This window comes from Excalfactoria chinensis, chromosome 12, assembly GCF_039878825.1.
Source record: "Excalfactoria chinensis isolate bCotChi1 chromosome 12, bCotChi1.hap2, whole genome shotgun sequence".
Lineage (NCBI taxonomy): Eukaryota > Metazoa > Chordata > Aves > Galliformes > Phasianidae > Excalfactoria > Excalfactoria chinensis.
The window spans coordinates 11,539,361-11,552,017 of record NC_092836.1 but is presented as its reverse complement, the minus strand read 5'-3'; the positions used below and the strand labels follow the sequence as shown (position 1 = coordinate 11,552,017).

The window sequence follows — 12,657 nt, the reverse complement described above, 5'->3', positions numbered from 1 at the left end:
TATTTATAAAAAGCAAGCTTGCAAATCTGATGTATAATTCGAGAGAGCAGTAAATAAAAAGCAGTGTTAAAAGCCGACAATGACAGATTACTCCTGGCTGGTACATGCAGGTCCTGGAAACAGCAGAAATATGTCATCATGGAGAAGCTGGCATGGCTGGTGGCAGGAGAAGGAAGGATAAAGAGACAAACAGTTTATTACAAGAATCTTATTCTTAAAAAAAGCCATTTTCAGCAGTGCTTTGCAACTAATGTGCTACGATAATCTTGTCACTGAAATGAATATTTTCAAATAAAGCTGAGTTTGTTTCTTTGCTTTCCGGTGCTGTCAGTGTGTGATTTTATTCATTTAACTGTACTTTGCTCTAGAAAATATAATTCAGATCAATCTGTAAATGCCTTTTGGGCTCACGTTCATATAGAAATACCTATACATACTGTACATACTGACAAATGCATCAGTAACATTCTCATGCTTTTTTTTTTTTTTTCTCCCTTAAAATAAAAAAAAGAACACTCAACATCTTATTTCAAGGGCATCCTAAAGCAGTTCAGCTTTCCTTTTCAGCCATGTTTACAAAGTTTGTGTAAGCTTCCTGTGCCTCCAGCTTCCTAGATGTATCTTTAAACAAAACAAAGCATGCCTACTATGCTTGTGTTCAGAAAGGCAAATCCTGGAAATAATGCAGATTTATCATAACTCTTGATGTGGGGGGGAGCAGCAATGATCATCATCTTGTATAACAGGCAATAAAATTTTCTTCCACCAGAACTACAACAGAGGAAAGGTGAGAAGCAGCAGCTACGTATTTAATTTACTTCCCAGCAGGCAGACCTGGAAGTCCATAAATGCCTGCTGAAATGAGGGACAAAGGGTTAAATCTTCAAGCAAAAAAATAAAGTATTCATCTACATATGAAATGAAGCATTAAAACATTTTATCAGCCTAAGCCAGGCTTCTTTACCTTCACCATTGCACTGCTAGTGATATTGCTTCCTTCCAGCAGTTACATCTTTGACACAGGTTTTCAAAGGACTATTGTTTTTATGCCATTGCAGCACCACTATCATATCTACACAGCTCCAAAACCTGAAGAAGAAAAATCTTCGAGATTCTACTGTAATTCTTTTCTAATTGGTGGCTCAGCCATCAGCTGCTTCTTTCTGATGGCTGCTCAGAAGGCCAGTCCTGCAGCACAAATGACATCCCATAGCAGAACCTGCATGCTGCAGTGCAAGGACACCAAGTCCCATGCAGGCAGCCGGTGCTACAACATGATGACAACAACTAAAGTTCTTTAATGACACTGTGTGTCCTGTGGGGCACACAAACCTCAAACAGTAGTTAAAATTGAGTCACAGCATCACATAACCCTGCAGAAAATCAGCCTGAGTAAAAAGAAGGGAAATCATCTTTCCCTTGAAGAGGAAGAGGAAGTGAAAAAAGGAAATATGATTTCCCCTTCTTCATCTCAGCAGTCCAAAGACTGCCTGAAACCTGCACTGTCTACTAGCTAGTGATGCCAGCCGTCCCAGGGGAAATACAGTCCAGACCTTCCTTTAAAATTTCCCCATCCATTTCAAGGAGAAAACCGTCTGGGCAGTGACACACATATGCATACACACCAACATATATAAAAAACTAATGTTATTAATGTTTATGCTTTACTAACCTTAATGGCTACAGAAAATGATGTAAAAGATAAGAAACACCAGTTTAAATCATTATCAAAAAGCACTATGATCTTCTGTAGGTCCCTGCTTTAAGCCACAAGAGGTCAGCATCTCCCCCAGTGATCAAAGGAAAGCTAGATCATCGCAGATGATGCATCTGCAAAAGTCCTACTGCTTATGTCCCAGCCTCACATTTTGTCTTCCTCACATAGAGCACCATATGATCTCACACAGACAAATCTGATCAGAATTCAAGAGAGCTAAAATTCGTAGCACATCTTAGGAATTCATTGTTTCAGTAATGAGAGATCAGCATTATTACAGGATTCTAACACAATCATTTAAGATAAAGAATCAGTAGTTTCTGAATTCTAAGACTTCACACTTAACAAGATCTACTTTCAGACATAATTTGTACATCAGGAGTTCTTTGTTATGGGGAAAGTTTTCTGTATATTTCAAGTGTGACTTTCACCCCGCATTAGAAACAGTCTGGTAGGTTACAGTACCCAGCTGGAAGTGAGAACTCACCCAACCTTGAGACGTCACATCCCTCAGAGACCTCTAACACTGACAGCAATTAATACTGAGTGATCCTTCCCATTATGGAATAATAAATTTCCTCGTATAGGAAAGTTCTGACAGTGCAATGGAAACAGAACTCTACCAACTGTAGGATCGTACTGAAATCCTTAGTCACTCTTGTCAAGGTCGTAGCTTTTCTGTTGCATAGACTACATACATCCATTCAGCCCTATCTCCTCCTTTACTATTCTTGTGTTATCTGCAAGCCCTGTCCAAACCAGTGACTCAGAGAAGATGAACTACTGAGACCAATGATCTGTACAGGGAAAATTCCAGACAGGTGCATAAAAAAAGTGGGTTTTAAACAGATGGCTGTTTTCCTAATCAAAGGCTCTGCTCTTCACAACCAACAGATCAAATGGAAAACAGTGTGTGAGCTGTTCTGCTCTACTCAGAGATACTGACCAGAGTCTGTACTTGCACATTAGTCCAAGATCAGGGGCTTGCACTCCAGATGCTGCTTCCCAAAACACTTTAGCACTGTTTGTTTTGTTGTTTGTTTTTCTCTAAGCTGACTGAGGTTAGGAATTCCTATTACATGTGTTCTTTATTTCACTATTATATGAACTCTGAATTTCTCTGTGTTTCTGGTTAACTGGGGGTCCTGCAATGCAAACATTTGGGCTACGGATCGAAGCAGATGGGAACTCAGACTGGTGCAATTCCAGTGTCCATCCAGCAGGAAGCAGACCCCGTAAGGACACATTATTCAAGAAGAAGAAACATTAGATTCTAGATCTGGTCTCTGAGCTTACTCAAAGGACTTAGAGACCCCCGAAGTCAAGAGTCCTTCTTCCCCCCCCCCTTCCAGGTCAAGGAACTGAGAAGCAGATGGGATTTAGCAGCTGGATCCACTGGGAACCAGGCCAGGTTAGGACAAAAAAAATAAAATAAAATAAAATAAAATAAATCAGGAGTGATAATTCTTGTCTGACCTTTTAAAGTCAATATTGATATTTTAAAAAACAATTTCAGGGTTTTAAAATAAAACTGGATGTTAGACAGCACTGCTGAAGTCACAAAGTCTTGCAGAGACAATACAGCAAGTTAGGAAACAAAAGATCCAGACTATAGTTTGGAAAAGTTTTCAGAATGTGGGGCTGGTGTATGTGATGTTAATCTGACAGTGCTTTAAATCTGATATAAGGCTAAATAAAGCCGAGGGAAACATGAGTACAGAAACTTCAAAGGCTGCACAGTCCAAATGAAGCCAAATTAATACCTGACTAGACTAGAACAAAGAGCAGCTGGCTTTCAGAGGGAACTGTATATCTGAACTCAAGATGACTTCAGTAACATCTGAATATTTGAATTCAGAAAGCAAAAAATTAGAACTGGAAATTCCACGTGTATATGCATCTCCAAAAAGGACTCTTGAAACCAAACTGAAAAATAAGCAAATGTGCATATGAGGTCTGGATGGTTCTGGAAATCATAAATTAGACATTTCAAATAACTGCTACGTTCTCCTGAGAGAGCATTTTTTATCTATTCTTTTCATGGGAATTGACAGGAAGAAAGACTAATCACAATGGCACAATCACCATCACATATTTATGACAAGAAAATACTAGATAAGAAATTGCAAAGATGCCATGTCTACCATTCTTCTAACGAGGCATGAAGGATACTACTTCATTGTTAATTCATTATGAACATGACTATACCCTATAAATACGCACTTTATATATATATGCATTTGTAGCATCTTTTACATATTAAACTCTAATCTCATAGATTGCTGAATAAGAAAGGAACCCTCCAGCTTTTAACATATAGATCTCCAAACATCAGCATTCTGACATGAGGTGCTGCATTTTAAAACTGCAGTGTGGTAACTTCAGAATGGCATGCCTTTAGCAAAGGGAGAAGTTTTCTCTCGTTGCTCCTGTCTCCATCTAAAAGACACAGATTGCAATTCAGAAGTCCAGATCTTCGCATACAGCTCCCGAGGCAAGCGAAACATTCAGCAGCCACAGAAGCATATTACAGCACAAAGTCCTTTGAACAAATAGGCACTTAGACTAGTTGCAGTTAATGACAGCTACACTGATGTTATCATTTCTTCATGAGCAAAATCAGCATCCAATAATTGGGTACATTGTATCCTGTTACACAGTAAGCAAATTTTAAAAGCTTTTAGAGAGGGCGAACTTGAGGGAAGAAGTTAGCCCTTCTCATCCTCTTCATCCACAAAGGGAAATTATTCTTTTAGTAGCATATGCAAAGAATAGAGCTCTTCCAAATTCCAAAGGAAGCACCTTTCTGTCAGGGCTGAGTTAAACCTATTTGATAATATTGATTACTTTTCTATCACTGTCACTTTACAAGGCCACCCTCAGCTTAATTATCACACTTGGGTGGATAGATGACTTTAGCAAAGATTGATTTTAATTTGCCAGCAAACAGAAGGAAAGGAAGACAAAAGGACTAGGCCAGGTTCACCTTGAATTGTTCTTAGAACAGCAGAGTCAATGACCTGGGTACCACAGAACAGCAGTCTAGATGCCATATAATAGACCTTCATTTGATTCAGAATCTCATTTCAAAATTCCTACGCTCTGTACTCATGACCAGCGAGCCACTGATTTCCACCCAGTGAGCAGAAAAAGTGAATGTATGATCACCACCAACATGATTGGTTTTCCACCTGACTCTCTCATCTCTTATCAGCAACTTCAACAACAGCCTACAGAGCAGGGAACTGCTGCTGGGTTTGACAAACAAGGGAAAATATTTCCCTCAGGGCTCGTTACACTTTGTTCCTATCCCATGTGCAGCTCTACTGCAATTGTACTGTGTTGATTTTTCTGACTGTAATTGAAACAAATAAACTTAACCAAAGGAACGCACAGATTATTTTAAGTCAGTGCAGAAAACAAGTGCTCCATGGAAACTTGAACAGGAACTTAGCATTTTAAAAGGTTAGAACCTACTCGTTTTGCCTTCAAAGGTGAACTAACCTTCCACTGGCCCACACACAAACCAACTGATATTGGCAATGCTTGCTAAAGGCAGCTTAGTAGAGTCAATATCACTGGAGTTCAAGGACTTCCAGAAACCAGCGGGTTCTTAGATAACTACTGCAAGTAGCTGACTTGGGTTTGCTAACTTTCTTGACACATTATCAAAGGTATGACAGGCACTTTTTCCCCTTTTAATACACTGCCTGTTTGTGAACCCAGACAAACATGTATCTGAAGTATTAATTCTGTGTTTGGGAGCACTCATTACTGCATAGATTTTAATAGAAATTAGTCTCAAAGGAATTAATGCTGTTTTAAATGGGAGACTCTATAAACTGAAACAGCACAGCACCCTTTGTTTCAAACATAATTCACAAGTGGTGCCAGCAAACTCAAACAGAACCACTCTGTTTCAGACTTCCTATTGCTGGCTGAATTTCCATACTCCTATACTTTAAAGGTTATTAGTTTTTAGTTAACTTTATAAGAATAAGTCAACATTTGTCATGGCAGGAAGCCCAACATTATTATTTTTATTAGTCTGCTACTAGTTAAATTGGCCTAAGATTAAACAGTTCTTATAAATGCCCCCCAAACTTGGAGTTCGATTTAAAAAAAAACACCACATTCAAGCTCTGTCCCACAGGATGTTACCAATATTTAACCTACAGCAGAACCCTAAAATATGCAAACAAAGAAGGTTAAAATAGGAAAAGAAGGCTATGTTACAACAGAGCCTCTTACTGTAGCAAACAGCCTAAAAATAAAGCATGCCATGCAACCTTTCGTCCCTCAGACACAGATAAAACTAAACTAGAACAACATTCTCGGGAGCTATTGAAGTTACAGACTGTACTTTTTAATGCATAAAAGCACAGAAATTTTGCCTTTGCTTCATAGTATCTTAGAAATATTCTGAGGAAATTTTTGAACATTCATGCTTCTAGAGTTGCATGTGATGGTCAAAAGCAACAAAGTAGGCAATACTAAAGCAGTTCCAAACAAAGTGACCATCATGCAACACGGAACTACAACAATCCACACAAACCCACCTTCAAACTTGGGAGAAACTAATAGAACACCAGCATCACAAAAGGTTTCTAAGCAAGACAAGTAAACAGAGGCAACCAGACCAGCCAATAAAATCACATGTAACAGCCCTAAAGCTTCCAGTGTTCCCTCACGTTCACAAAGCTCCACCACCTGCACTCTGATGGGATCAGGAAAAGGTTTCCTCCTCCCCTGTCAGTCTCCACAAAAACAGTCAGCAAATAAAGTAAAATCCAGAGACATTCTGCATGGAACCATAAAAGCAAGCTGTTGCTTCATCCTGACATTGAGCAGAGCAGATCAGCAATTCCACATGTGGTGGTTTGATGTTTCCACGCTTAGCTCACTGCAATTTTGCTGCACATGAACGTGAAATACATCAAAACTGCAACTTGCTAATGTATCATTAAAAAATGAAAAGAAAATAGCATAGACGTTTATGAAGATCAAAGAAAATTCATGCCCTGCAATTTATCTCAAAATCTTTGGGCCGCTCTGGCTCCATGCCCATTTCTGATGTTAGCAATGTGCCACAGCCTTGGGGTTACCTTCCTGCACTCCCCTGCACAGGTTAAACGTGGTAATGAGCCCAAAGCAGCCTAGATCTTCTACTGCACATCCTTGTACTGAGGATACGCAGGTCCAACAAAAGGCAGGCTGCAGGCAGCCCAAAGTCCTAGGGCTCAGATTTCTGCCATGTAGGAGATGTCAGCAGATGATGGACAAATTAGAACATCCTGGAGATGCGAAAGAATTCTGAGCCACTGTTTAAAGCCACTGTCAGTGTTTAAAGCCTAAATCTAGAGATTGCATTAGATCCTGAACAGAGGGACAGGAGACGATCCTTACCCTGAAGAATGTGTATCTTTGTTCCCATGACTTCAAGACATCTTTTTTCTTTGTTTAGTTTTTTGGCTGCTGGTGTTAGTACAATTCTTACAACTGGAGGTTGAAGATAGAACATTTTCCAACAAAGATATGCAGCAGTACTTAGATAGCTAGCACATCTGTCTCCTTCCCTTCTTTGTGGTTATGAAAAACATTTGTGTTTAGATGAGAAAACTAATCCCAATCATGAAAGTCTTTTCTCTGCACACATACAAGCCTCAAGGGATACGAGATTACTGCAGGTTAAGGAAGTCATCTTTGAGGGATCTCCTTGTCAAAATACCGAAAGTACATCTTGAACTTCTTGAACAGCTCTTGAACCACTTCTGCTTCTCTCTAACTGTGCTTTTTCTGTCCTTAACCACAAGCAGCATTAACTTTGATGTTGTTCAAGATGCTCAAAAGCTTTCATGGCCCTACTGGGGACATGAAATTTTATCTTAACCAGACTGATCTTTCTGTACATAAACTCCATTCCAAGCAAATATGGTATTTCACAACTCTTCCCTGGCATCTCCCCCAGTTTAAATAAGTTTGTTAACTACATAAACTTCCTTTTTAAAATATTTAGCATACAGATTAGCTTAAGAATTATGGAGAAGGAATAGGACAGTAGTTCAAAGACTTCTCGCAGCTCATACAGCTGGCTCTTTTGTGATGAAGATTTAATGGAAAGAGTAAAAAATACTGAAATTGAATATTACTATAGATTTAAAATACGCAGATACATACAAGAGGGTTAATTAGTTAGAATTCTGCAGCAGCCCCAGGAGCAGACATCTTGCTTTGTTCATTTAGTTTACCTTCACAAAGTAAAAGACTCTGTTGTCTACAGAGGGAAATACCTCTTAAGATCAAAGAGGATAGGAAAGGAAATACAACATGCCAAACATGGTCACTGAAGGACAACACAGAATGCTATTGAAAGAGAGACTTTCTGTTTTTCCTAGTATTTTATAGCCAAATTCAGATACATTTATTTTTGTATCTATGTAGATCCATAATAACAAAACATTATCTAGGAATTGTGATTTAACATTTGTAAAAATTGCCTCTGATTTTATGATTTTCTTAATCAAAATTACCCACAATAATTCACTCTTTTGGTCAACATCAGCATGTTTTCTTTTTGTGTTGCTACACTCTCAAATCAGAGAGTCAGAAACTAAAAATTAATTATTTGAACAGACAGCAAAGTTAGTGATAGTAGTAAGTAGTAACTATTGTAACAGTCATTTTATAGTAATTTGTGCTTCTGATGAAAAATCAAGAATCAGACTTCCTTATGTTCCTGATCACGCACTAAGTGGGAATTTCAGCACTTTAGGTTAGATTTTCCTGTGTGAATCCTTTATCCTTACTGGGTTCTCTCTGCTCCCACTCCTTTAGGAACATCCAAACAAAAACTGAATAATCAACTATCACCACTAGATAAAACTTTTTTGTGTAACAGAAAGAAACCATATTTTTGCAAAGCATCAAGGGGAAACTGTAGAGCAGGCTCTACTTAAGCTTCCTACATTCACGTCATACCCACATTACAGACCTCTTTGGGTTATATCTGTATTAAGGAATTTTCTCATATTAATGTGTTTAGAAAAAGAAACTACTACAATCCTTAGCTCTTATAACTATATATTCTTATCATATGCTTGGTACTAATGCTATCCAGTTGTAGAAAATATATGCAAAAAATAAAACTGCAGTGACTCTTGCTGAAGCTATAAAAAAAATAAATCAAAACACAAAAATCCATTATCTCATTAACTTGGAACCGATGGCTGTTTACAAGTCTTGACTTCTAACGTATTTTTGTTTTGTAGAATCACAGAATCATTAAGGTTGGAAAAGACCTTGAAGGTCATCAAAGTGCAAGCACTGACCCACCCCCACCATGCCCACAACAACATCCCTCATCACACTTCTGGAACACCTCCAGAGACAGTGACTCCACCACTGCAGCCTGTGCCAGCACATCATCACCCTTTCTGAAAAGAAATTTTTCCTAATACCCAACCTGAACCTCCCCCAGCGCAACATCAGGCCATTACTTCTCCAGTAGCGGCATGGATGGTAAGAGCGTCATGAAATCTTATAGGCACTACTAAACGCCTCATACTTAACTTCAATTCTGCTAAATTTGGTAGGCAAGAAATACAGTTCAGCTGATTTTAGTCAAAGTTCATTCCTAATTGATTAAACTCAATGTTTCACCTTTTTTGCCTTTTTGTTGCTGAAGAGCTGTAAAAAGGGATGCAAAACAGCTGTGAAAGGCTTCCTTTCATCTCAATTATTGTGTCTATATTTGCTCAGCATGTAATTTTATTAGTTTTCTCAGAGTACTCAAAAATTACCAGCACATCATTCCCTTAAAACTTAATTAAACTGAATTCGACTCTCTGGAGATCTAATTTTGTTTCCAGTAGCATTACAATTTCATCCAGTAGCAGAACCTTACTAGTGTGTAGGAAGATACATCGATGAAAACTGTGAAACAATGTAACAATTACTGCACTATCTGAAGAGCTTTCCATTTTGTTTGGGTAGGTTACCTCACACAACCTCAAAGACTTGGTTGTCCGAGTCATACAAGCTTCTAAATCTCCATTTCAAATCAGTTCCTGACTATTATAAAAACATATTCATTACAAAAACCAGTAGGTTCCAATCTCACCATAACAAATTCTATTGCTTCAAGGATAAAAGGAAATCAGATAAGATCACTCATACTAAACTATGCTTTACAGGTACTAAATACTGTGATTAGAAAATTGCATACGCATCTCATCTACAGAACACCGGCTGTATCACCTGTATCTGTAACTCACCTCACATCTGTATCACAGAAGACTGTGTTCCTATAGGAAACCATTTGACTTTGATGAATTACCAGTACTATCATATTGGTATTGCAGATACTAACTGGGTTGCTTCCAAGCATGACAGGCGAAATATCTTTAACTGCATCTCTCTAATTACATTTAGCTAAAATTGAGGCAGCTCTTCTGTACTTATTGGCTCTGTGCCCATCCAGCACTTGGGCTTCACTGCTGCTTTAAAGGGGCTGATAAGGAAGCTTCTTATAGCTGCTGAAACAGCAGACGGTGCATCACAGGAAAGGATGTGGGTTTGATTTTTTCTTTATTTTTCAATACCTTGAAGCAAGCAAATTTCAGTTTTGTCAATTCTTTACTTCTGTCTTGAAAAAAAATAAAAATAAAATAAAAAATAAAAAATGAATGGAAAAACCCAACACCTCTGTACCACTTACATCCAAAACTGCACTACGGTATTTTTCTGTGAGGTACGCAATGATGTATGTAAAGGCCTTATTCTGTTTTCTATGTTAACCCATTCCTCAGGCACCACAGCGTTTTGCTGCCCTTAAACTATATTTGGAGAGAAATGTGATAGCAGGCACCAGAGACTTGACTCCGATTCCAGATTCTTACTGTTCCCATACATTTCAGACATCTGATTGGTCACTACTTTGCAACTGCGGAACTTCTACAGAATTTATGCTGAAGAAGATAAAGTGTGGCTTAAAGAGCATGATACGCAGGAAACCTCTGTTCTCTTTTCTGCCACTAACTCATTCCTCAGAAACACCCGTGGTTTCACACTGCTGCTCTACACCCAAAAGTCTAATAGAAAATAATCAGTCTATTCCCAGTAAGCTTCTGCTTGCTACTCAGAGACCTTCAGCTGGAAATGCGACCCTGTACTGATAAATATGCACATTTTTTGCCAGCCTTAGTTAAAAAATAATGGAGTTACATTACGCTCAAGGTTTTTGCTGAATTTCACAAGAAATATTTAAAAGTCACAAATTCTGACTGAAAACCAAAACACAACAGGCACATAGCAGGAAATGCTGACCAAATGTATACACATTATATATTATATATATTATATAAATGTATACACATTAGGTTAATAACTAAATCAGCCAGCTTCCCACCTTGATAACCAAAATGGTTTTCAAAAAGATTTCATTAGCCAAAAATTCACAACCTACACACAGCAAGTCAGCCTTCTGGTGTAGTAACACACAACAGTGTTAGGAGGCACCCAATAGCTTTGTTTTCATTACTGAAGGGTGGAGAAAAAGCTTAACATTTTATTTGGAAAAAAGAATTTCCCGCAAAGTGAACAGGAAAGAAACAGGTTACATTCATCTATCCTTATAATTCCTTCCCTGAAGCGCATTTATTTTTGCTTCCTTAGACAGATTTTTGGAGCGGCTGATGAAGACAAAGAGAAGAATGTCTAAAAGTTCATTCCTCAAAAAAGGAAAAGGCGGAGTCCAACCACTCACAGAAATCAGCCTGAAAGAACAGGTTGGATTTTCTTAGTGCTACAAAATGCAAAATGAAAGGTTATAAATCTAAAACAACTGTTAGCAGGCTGTAACTTTGATCGTATCTGTCACAATCCGATTGATCACAACTCCTCATGCTCTAAACCCTTCATTGAGATTTTTTCCATGCAGTTTGACTACACTCAAGCTGCCCTTCCTGACTGCAATAGAACACTCCAACTCTTCACATTCAACAATTCTATTCATCCACTAAATGAAAAATAAGGAGGGAGTGGAGGAAAGGCTCATGCATTGAAAGACAAAAACCATATTTCTTAAATAGGAGATAAGAAAACTGGTACCTTAAATGAACTATTCAGTGCTTACCAGCCTGAGATTCACATGAAAGCACACACACTCAAAATCAGGGAGCTACTTCCAAAAATAAAGTTGACAAAACCTCAGTTTTGTTAATGGCATGAATTAAAAATCCTTTACGTGAAAGTACTCTGAAAAGCAAGAGCTCAGAGTTCCTGCCTTAAACAAGGCCACTAGGCTTATGTTACACTTGACTGCCAGAGGTAATTAAACTTTGATGAGTTGTATTAAATGCACTCAGAGTAGTAAGTTGTCAAGTTACTCAGCAACCAAGACTAATGTAAAAACTAGATACTTAAGTGACGAAAACTTTCAGAAAGAAGTTTGCTTTCCTCCAGCACAGCTAGACAGACTCGCTAAGGTCACTTCTCTTTCCATAGCAGAGCACAGAGCAAACTAAATGCTAACCTAAAGCACTGAAGCCTTGAGGAACGCTGCTCCTTGAAAGTTTCCACTGTTTGTGAGAATTCTGCAAGCCAGTTGAGCACTGGTTAATAAGTTATTTCACATCACGTTAAAGGATTTCATTTTAAGAGAGTAGAAAACCTGCTGATACGGCAGGGTTTGGTTAGGCATGTGGATGAATTAGTTTCTTACTTTATTGCTGATCGGGAAAAGACAAATGAAGTGCTTTAAGACACTGTTTTCCAGGTTCCTCCACTGTCAAAAAAATATAACTGGTTCTTGAATACGTTTCATGACCTGTAAGTAATGCTTCGTAAAATACATACAAATTACTTCAAGCAACATATCTAAAACAGACATTTATCAACTAGTCCCCTAACAGATTAACTTCATTTCCTTGAAGTGACAGATG

At 38.2% G+C, this 12,657-nt stretch overlaps 1 protein-coding gene across 4 annotated transcripts in view; it reads right to left on the bottom strand.

Annotated features, from left to right (window-relative positions):
• Positions 1-12,657, bottom strand: part of ARHGEF3 (Rho guanine nucleotide exchange factor 3) — a 99,146-nt gene that overhangs the window by 11,478 nt on the left and 75,011 nt on the right. The gene's annotated exons all lie outside the window — the stretch shown is intronic.